Source organism: Rhea americana, unplaced genomic scaffold, assembly GCF_003343005.1.
Source record: "Rhea americana isolate MKP2758 unplaced genomic scaffold, rheAme1 scaffold_197, whole genome shotgun sequence".
In the NCBI taxonomy this organism is placed as follows: domain Eukaryota; kingdom Metazoa; phylum Chordata; class Aves; order Rheiformes; family Rheidae; genus Rhea; species Rhea americana.
This window is the reverse complement of record NW_028186116.1, coordinates 741,855-751,474: the sequence shown is the minus strand read 5'-3', so window position 1 is coordinate 751,474 and position 9,620 is coordinate 741,855.

Here is a 9,620-nt window from a genome sequence, read left to right as displayed (position 1 = left end):
GCGCTGGCGCGCCTCGAGCCCCGTCTCCGCAGGCCGTCCGGCGGCTGCCCGCCGCAGCGGGGGGTGAGGCTGGAATTAATATTACGAATAAATTGAGAGAAATATTGGAGGTCTTTGGAGAAAGAAATAATAAAACGTCCCCCCCGCTGCAGTCGTGCTGCTATGGATGCCCCAAGCCTCACATTTCTGAGGAACAGCGGAGATTCGGGGCAGCTTTCGCACATCGTAGCCCTCACCTGACTACCATGCACATGAGATCTAAAGCACGTTTGGCACAGGGGACATCACAACAGCTTTCCACACCCTCACAGACAGGGGAACAGCAGTCTCGAACAGAAGGCAGAGGCTTCCCGACACTGGTGCACCCGATTAAGAGCCTTAGCACTGCTGACACAAGTGCCACCGCTGTGGCCTACAGTAACRAGCTCTATCCAACTTGCAATATCAAGGCAATACACAAACCCTAACAGACACACAATGCAGTCGAAAGGCAAAGAGGACGCCACAGTTTGAGCAAAAAGCTGTCCTGTACCACACATTAGCTGTTACCTACTAAATTCCCAAACTAGATCTGAGGAGCTTCCATCTCATATGGTCAACCTACAGCAAGGAGAAAACAGCAAGTCTCAGCCCTTGAAAGCAGGAGGAATTTGGTCCCTAACCAAGCAAGCGCTCAAAGTCAACCATCTCGAACAAGACTCCTACAGCTATCCCAACATGCAGCAATCCACTCCAGCTCCTAATGATTTCAGAGCAAAAAGAGAAAGGTCTGCGCTACACCCATTTCGGGACTTGAGCAGCCTGTTCTTAACACACATCATACCCTGATGCAGTATAAACTGGTGGCATTTCAATAATACATCCTTACAGTTGTGAACAGCCTTGATGTGCTTTGTCTATAAATTAGGCCACTTGAGGCAATGTTGAGCCTTCCAGTGCCTAGGTGAGAGGCAAAGGTGAAAGCAGAGAAAGTCCCCATCTATAAAGTTCTCAGATTACAGCAGAAGCAGAACATGACCATATGAAGTGGGAGAAATAGTGACTCATTAATTGCAGTCCTGCAAGAATTAAGCATTCTTGCAGATTTTCATCTGTACAATGATTTTGACAGATTTTAAATTGAGTAAATTATAATTCTTCTCTCTGCTCTTTAAACCACTCCAAGTCAAGGAAAGTGCTGTATCAGATTGCCACTTCATGCCTTAATAAATTGTGATCAGTAGATTTCTCTCACCTGGGAAAAGGAAAATGAGTTCTCCCTCCCACTTACAATTCCAGAAATACTATGGGTCTGCACAAGCATTAATAGAGAGGAAACAGAAGGGATGTCAAGTATTTCTAACATCATTAATTAGGTTATTCCAAGTTAACCTGAGGCAGGTGAATTGTCAGTTTAACTTTATCATCCTGTCTTCTGCTAAGCCTAAAGTTAAAACTGCTCAGGGCAAATGTTGAGTCACATCATAGGACCAGGAAGAACTTTCACTCACTGAATTGCTTCCAGTCTGGTTGCAAACCAGCAGCTCCTGAGAAAATGCAGTATGCTATTCCCTCAAACTTCTCAATTTGGAGCACTCCCACCTACTCCCAACCATTTTATATGCTCCTTTTTGCTATAAGGGGCCAGGCCTCCTAGGACAGCAATTTTTTTTTTGCCTTGTATGTGTGGCAAATGACTCATTCCTTCCTGCTCAACAAATGCCAGGTACACTCAATTTCAGGTTACCATAGTCATCACAGTTATGTAACTAAGTCAATTCCCCCTCCCCCCTAGTTTATAAGGGAGCACTTGTCTTAATCTAGGACACTAAAATCCCTTCTCCAGAAGGGTTTTCATGCTGGTAAACAACTTGTTTGAACACAACTCTTCACAGAAACTCCATTTGCCTCTGTATGATTGGCACCAGACCATCTTTGTCTATTTTTAATTACTTATTTTATTCCCTTTTATACAATATTGTATATTATGACCCACGGCTGCTCAAACATCAAATTGAAAGACAATCCACATTAAGTAAAAAAGTTTATAATAGTTCAAAAGTATTCATAGGGTGCAGAACAATAAGATGTAGGAAATACAATTTGCATAGTAAATATCAATACTGCAACAGCTGAAACAACCCGTAACAAATTATCTGCCACTAAATGACCAGGAGATTATAGAATGCAAACTGCAATTCCTGAACTCTAGGAAATGACTTCCTTAACCTAGAAGGTGTCATTCAGCAGACAAAAAGGGAGTCAAGATGAACCAAAACTGGCTATGTTCCTGCTGGAAACATCTTATTGCATCCCATTATGCATCAACTTTAATTTCAAGAGGAAAATGATTTCCTCTGTCCTGGAAGCTTAGCCTCAGATTATTTGTCACAGTGTGTTTAGCAGTTATGATATTGAAGCATGAGCACCATTGGCAGCGATTGAAAGCTGTATTAAATCAGCGAGAGCTCACGTTACAGGCAGCTAGAGACAGCAGCTAGCTAATATGGAAATAGTAGGAGGAACAAGGGAATAAAGAGGGGAAAAGAGAAAGGTCTGATGAAGGTTGACCTGACCCATGAATGTAGTGGAGATAATCATTGGCATTACATGACAAGGCTGCTCCCAGAGTGACACATCCAATTGACAAGCTGCTACTTAAGCTTTTGAAACTTGCTATGACCTGTCTGTAGTGGAAAGCAGTCAGACTTAGGAACACCAAAAAAACCAGTCTGATTCAAATCCAGAAGTGAGGCTGAAAACAGGTTAAGGCTCTTCAATGTCCCTAAGTTTGAGTACCTATAGACATCTATCCAGCACATCAGGGAGACCATAGGAACCCCATGACAGAGTAGCACCCATGGGAATGTACTCCGGCCATATACCCAGCAGACCCTCTGTACCAGTGGCAAGCAAAAAAGACCAGCAGTCTGTGCTGCTTCAGCTTGTCTSCTAATACCACTGAGACAGGGAAGTAAGGCCCTTAAGTTACTCTGAATGAAGCCCTTTGATTCTACCCTTCACAACATGGATCAGCCAAAACTGAAATTGTCCATGTTGGTGTTAGGGACTAAAGTTCATAGCACATTGTAACTGAAGTTCATTCAAGGAATGAGAGGCAGGTTCCAAACTAAAGATACAGATGTGCACATGCAAGAGATTGGGGTTCCTAATCTGCTTGGTAAGAGGTATGAGCAGCACTAATTTCTCAACAGGAATCCTTTTCTGTGCCACTTGTAGAGATTCTTCAACTAGGAATTTATTGCTGCTTCATAGTACTGCAGCTTAGCTCATTTCAAAGAGCAGGTGGTGTTTTTGTATTTTGCAACTGATACTCCATTGTTAATTCAGTTTTTAAATCAAGAACAGCAATTTAAAAATTAGCATTCCAGTATGTGGTATATTACTTGTAGAAAACGTACCTAAACCCTTGGTTTTAAATACATATATATATATATGTGTGTGTATATACACACACATATATATATATATGTGTGTGTATATACACACACATACATACACAAACACATCAGAATGAGAGGGAAATTTAAGGTATATTCTCTTTGTATAACAAACTCTTGGGACTTAACATTGGCCGATATATTTCGATGTGTCTCAAATGACATTCAACAGCATAAGAAAGCTGTAGCTATTTGGATGAGTATAAGCTGCTCTTAAAAAACAAACCAGTTCCTATACTAATCAATGATACTCTATTGCCACTAATGGGAACTGGATTACAGAATACAACTTCAAGATCAAAACAGACAATATAGTAATACACCAGAAGTGTCTACACTTGACTTTCAATTAATTTTAAGCAACTGGTATTCTAAGAACAGAATTACTAGCCTACATGGYTATAGCACGATACCCATTTCAAAAGAAACTACAGTAGAAGTTTTAAGATAGTTTTTTTTCTCTCCTTTTTTCCTCCCTCCCAGAAATGGTGCTCAATTACATTTTCTTCACAAAGACTGGTAAACTAAATCAAGATTGCTCAGAACCCAAAACGGCTTTCCATCTTCTCTGCTAGCTTTGCCATTCCTCTTGCTACACAACTCTAAGAAGAAACAGCCTAGAAAGCCTGCTTGCCACTCTAGAAAGTGAAGATCATCCATAGTACCCGCAAAAGTTAAATACATTGTGCAACTTCTCATTCTTATGCAGCTCTTTGAATCTCAGATTAAAGGTACTATAGAGATTGAGACACCAAAAAGATTTTTATACAAATGGCACTGTTTGTTCATTCTACGTATTCTGTCAAGAGAAATAAAACAGTTGTCGATCTTATGAAAAGCACCAGCTCTGAAATTTTCAAAGAACTGCATGGAATTTTAGCCACACAATTCACATTAAAGTCAGCATGTGGCTAAATCCTGTGTACCTCTTTGAAAATTTGGGAGTTTGTCAGAAGGAATCCGGAAAAGGAATAATCAAGTTATAGCATTTCAGATTTAGCAGCTGGCCTGAAAGACATTTGATGCCTCAAGGATGTTTTGTGTTTCATTCAGCCAGCACAGCTCCCYAGTGGAACCTTTGAAGAGCTCCTTTTACCTGTCCGCCAACAGAAGAACTGAAATTCAGTCTGCTTAAAGATCAGGTGAGAATGCAAAGCTTAATTTCCATTCTTTCATGTACTGTGACAAAGTTGTCATTTGTTATGCTCTCCCTCTATAGAGTTTCAGTTACAGTACATATCTCCCAATATATTTTGTCTGGCTTCCACCATGAACAAAGTTGTTCAAAAATTTCRAATGTATAAAATGGATACCAAAATGTATATCAGAACTACTGCTTGCCATTACTACTAAGAAAACAGGGAATATCTTGCAATCCAGCCTCATCAGCATTTAAGAGCTTTGTGAGATCAATGTCAGGTAGTGGAAGACAGTAGTACCCCAGAAGTATGCAATGSTCTTTCCCTCATCCTATATTTAGGGCTGTGCATAGCAATACACAGAAAAACAAGCTGAGGATTTATCCAGCCCTAGCTCTTTGCAGAGACATGCAGTGCAGTACATATGAGATAGCAAACTGCTTGCAAAACAAAGGTGCATTTGGTGCACTGAGAGCACTCCTGTGGAAGGAAGATTGCATGCTTTAAATTCACACCATATGCTCCTAATTGAGACAAACCTGTAGCCAAACTGCAGCAAAACCCACAGACCTTATGAAAACCAGGAATCTAACATGCAAGGTGCTATGCACATGAGGACACCTGCCCAAGCAGCACAGCTGTGATGACTTCATTCCCCCACAGAGGGTAAAGGAGTTACAGTTGCTGATGAGGACATTTTCAGAGGAAAAGTCTGTGTTGGAACTGAAGAATTACAGCCCATCACCAAAGAGCAGAAAGCAAAGAGAGGGCTTTAACAGATTATTCTGATTCAGTGCCATGATGCTACAAGTGTTTGCAAAAGGCCAGGTTTGTTATGTAGCTGCTAGTCATTATATAACACCTCCCCTCCTCAATCACCAAGCTCTTCAAAGAGGGTGATTACCACCACTACCATTGTACAGATGGGAAAGCCAAATTACAGAAGTCAACTAACTTGCCAAGATCACTCAACAGACCACTAGTACCAGAGCTGAGAACAAAATGCTTCCCTTTATAATATTTAAGTATTTCAAGTAAGAGTGGGTTTGAACTCTCAGTTCCTGAGTACTGAGAAACAGCTGCCACATTTCACTGCAGCATTCACAGCTTTTCAGTAGTAGCTAATACAGTATCAAACACAGCTTGCTGGCAGTATGGAAAGCCTCTTCTTATTACAATGAAGGAAGCTGCAGCTCCAATTCAGCAAACATGTAAGCACAGGCTTAACTTAATATGTGCTGGGTGCATCCTATACATTTCTACGCAGCTTACAGRCACATTTAGATATTTTGCTGGAATGGGATTTATATTGAAAAGATGCTACACTTCAAATAGATTCAAAGACCACTTGTGCCAAATTAGTAAATGAAAGCAACATATTTATACAAGTGGTGTATAATGGGTTGACTTTAATTCCCTTGTGATGTACATAAACACTGCAGGCACACACAAAGACCAGTCAAACTTGCTGAAAGCAACAATAGTCTTTGTAGACACATATGCTCAGCACCCACTGCAAAGAGGATATTTCCATTYATAATTTACAAAGTTTTCTTCAACACCCACTTGAAATGTGCATTTGCTTTATCTTTTTCCCTGAATGTGTGGTGATGGTGGAAGGGGCTGTTTTTAAACTTTAATTTTTGTTTTGAAACCTAAAAAGATTAAATTTAATTACTTTTTAAGCCACAAGTGTGACAATAAAACAAAAAAGTCTTTTGATTTTGGAGAAATCCTATTGAGGATCTGAAGAGTTGTCATCAGTGCAGCATCAGTCTTCATTATCTGATTCTTTTTTCAATTGGCAGAGCTTTACAGAGAACACCGCTCTTTCAACAAAATGATAAAGGGGTATTCGAAATAAACAGAGAGTCCCCAGCCAGCGAATACCTTAGATTGCTACGGACTGTGACTTAATGCTAACTCCTATGAACTCTTGCTTTTTATCTTTTAATAAAAAAAGCTTCAGAGATAGGATTTTTTGCTTGGCTAAAACCTTTGTTAAAAACACCCTAAGGAACACCACACTTGAAAAGTATAAAAGTTCTTTCCATGCAGAGAATTAAAGTCTCTTGTATGTATTTTTCAAGACTGTCCCCCTCAAAAGAGAAGCATTTCCATGCCACCAGTGGTTGATAGGCAGACATATATTGCAGTCACCTTCCTATCTCCACCACTACTCTGCACACATAGCAACCCGGACCAATCCAAACACATTCAGATTTGCAACAAGTCATCTTACCCCTTTCTGCTTCTGTCACACTGAAATATTATAATCAAGGAAACAGTTCACTGAGCCAAGTTAAAGGCCAATTTTGTCCATTTTCTTAATTTTTAAAAATTGCTTCTACACACAAAAAAGAGCTTTATGCCAGTGCAAAGGTRTATTGTGGCTTTCATTAAAAGATTTTCTCTTCCACACCAGACAATCGTGTCATTGATATATAAAAGCAGGAAATGAAACAGCAGTCTAGGAGTGTGGGAGGTAACTGTTGTTACACTCTCTTCTTGGCTCTCCAGTTCTGAAAGGGGAAAAAGCAGTCCTGAAAGCTGGGTCCATGCTGCTCACATTGCCAAGCATTTCAAGCTTCTGATGGAAAGTCGAGGAGAGAACTCCGTTTGTTAAATTCTACGCACAGGCTGTTTGGAGCATKCCAGTACTTGAAGCCAAGCAAGAACACAAGAAATGCTTTACCAAAATTCTGCTACCACAGCTTTTGCACAGCAGCAAACATAGGGTAGTTGCATTTCTCACTCTAAATATATGTCAGCTATATTTATCAGCTAGGCAGATGCCACATGAAACTCTAGTCCTATCATGTCTCAAAACCCAGGAGGYAGTTCAGCTCCTTGCTTTTTGAATCCACTTCAACAAAGCACCTGTTTATGTATCAGTGAAATAAAAGYAGATGCTGATACACTTTTCCCTGGATTTGGGCAGCAGTGACAGTGAGGCACCTAAATGCCAGTCCTTTCACTAAGGGTTAATTAGATCTTGGCCGAGTCTTCCCTAATTCCCTGCACAGCTCGTGTTCTTGTTCATATAAAGCTGAGCATAAGAGTTTATGACAGAAAAACAGTCATGAAGAGAATGTGGGAAAGAAGCAGAACACAGGTTGGAGAACAATGGAAAAGACTAGAGCTTATCCCAGCCATGCAGGCACCTAACAGCACACAAAGGGCTTAAATTCACACTCAACTATGAGGCCGGGATCCACACATATTCATCAATATCTGCTGAAGCGCATCTACGTTTGCTGTTTACACACACATCCTTCTGCAAGCATAAGCTGGTACAAAAAAGCCCTTGTGAAACAGCTAAGCCCACCACTATCACTGAAAACACAAACCTCAAGGACGTTTCTACAATCGCTTCCTGCTTAGTACAGTATGTGGCACAACCACCACTCTCTGCAGTGGTAGCAACTAGATGCTGCTACAATAAATGTGCAACTTYGGTCTACTTCTCCTGAAACACCTTATTTCTGCCAGTCCATTAAGACATGTTTAGGTCTACCCAGTAAGCATTGATATGAAGTAGCTATTTACTTCAGCCAGTGTATTATTTAGTACCTAGTAAGCTGCATGCACAAAATACTGATTGGTTTGCTATCATTTCCGATAAGTATAACCAGAAAGGTTAAACTCCCAAGTCTGCTGCAATAAATGGAATATTTTCAGATGGTTTTAAAGAAACCAGATTATTCCCTAGTGTAACAACAGAACACAAAAATCTAGCCAGTCTGGCTCTGCTGCCAATCTAACCTTTTTACTCCTGGATAATGAGGAGTAAGCTTTTTTTTAAAAAAAATATATATATATATATAAACAGAGCCTATTGAAAAAGGAGGGAGACAAATCATTTTAGTCTTGCGTCATCTTTTCTGCAGATGAGTCTGATGTACCCTTGCCATAAAACTCAGCAACTGTGCCCTCTGCATGTTGTTGTGACAAATTTCAAATGAAGAGGGTGCTTGAATTGGATTTATTACAATTGAGAGACAAGAAATTGTAATCTTTATGAGCCAATGACACAGAACYTTATAATAAGAGAATGAAGTACCATTTTAAATGTAAAGCAAATTAGATTACCAGGGGTCAAATCCTTCTGCAGAGACATCATGTCTTCACAGTGTCTCTTGCATTTGACATCTTCTTTTCAGGTTTCACATTAACATTTAAGTGTTTTTAAAATATGTTTAATATTCTTATAGGAGAAAAGTGCCTGTAAAAGTCAAGACATGGAGATCATGRGGAGCAGAGAGAAAGTAAGCTATCAAAATAAGTGCCAAGGGAARCTACAGACTTGTCATAAGGAGAAGGCTTCAGAAGGCTAATGGAGTGGTACTGCATATTTTACTTTGCCWACACCTGATGCTCAGGCTCTCCCCATCCTGTGATGGAAACTATCTTGCTCTTGAAGCAACCCAGTCAGCGCTATTTTCTCTCGAAAATAACCATCCCTTCTCTCTCAAGCAAGATAACTCAGGTATTTAAATGAAAAGCCAAATACCAGGTCCCAAAGCTAAGCCAAGGAATGCACGTGTGCAGCAGGAGGATGGGAAGAGAGAACAAGTTCTTTGTCTKCTGGCTTATCCTCCCCTTTCTTGCTCTTCCCACTGTCAGATTCCCTTCCTCACTATGATTCTCAGCCTTTGTTCTGCAAAGATGCCACATGACAGTGTCTACATCTGCTGAAGGCAAGTGCACCCAGAGGTGGATCTCATTGTTAAGGCTAGGCTGTTCACTGATAAGTGTTTACCAAACCCTCAGTCTGCTGAAGTGGGTCTCTTGAAAGAGACTGCTCCAGATAAAGTTAGATATGTAAGGAAGCTGCTGGCCCTTCTAGCTCAACTACAGTTGTTGCTCCCTTGAGGCAATTAGCATAAGTTTTGCCACCTAAGGTACTCGCCCTTATGCTGCAATAAGAAGCTCAAGGGCTGAGAAGATTCTTGCATGCAACGCAGTCCCAGGCCCACTAGATGTGCTGTGGTAGCAGAGCATCTGCTGCATGTATGATCCAGAGCAGAGTGGGACTCCA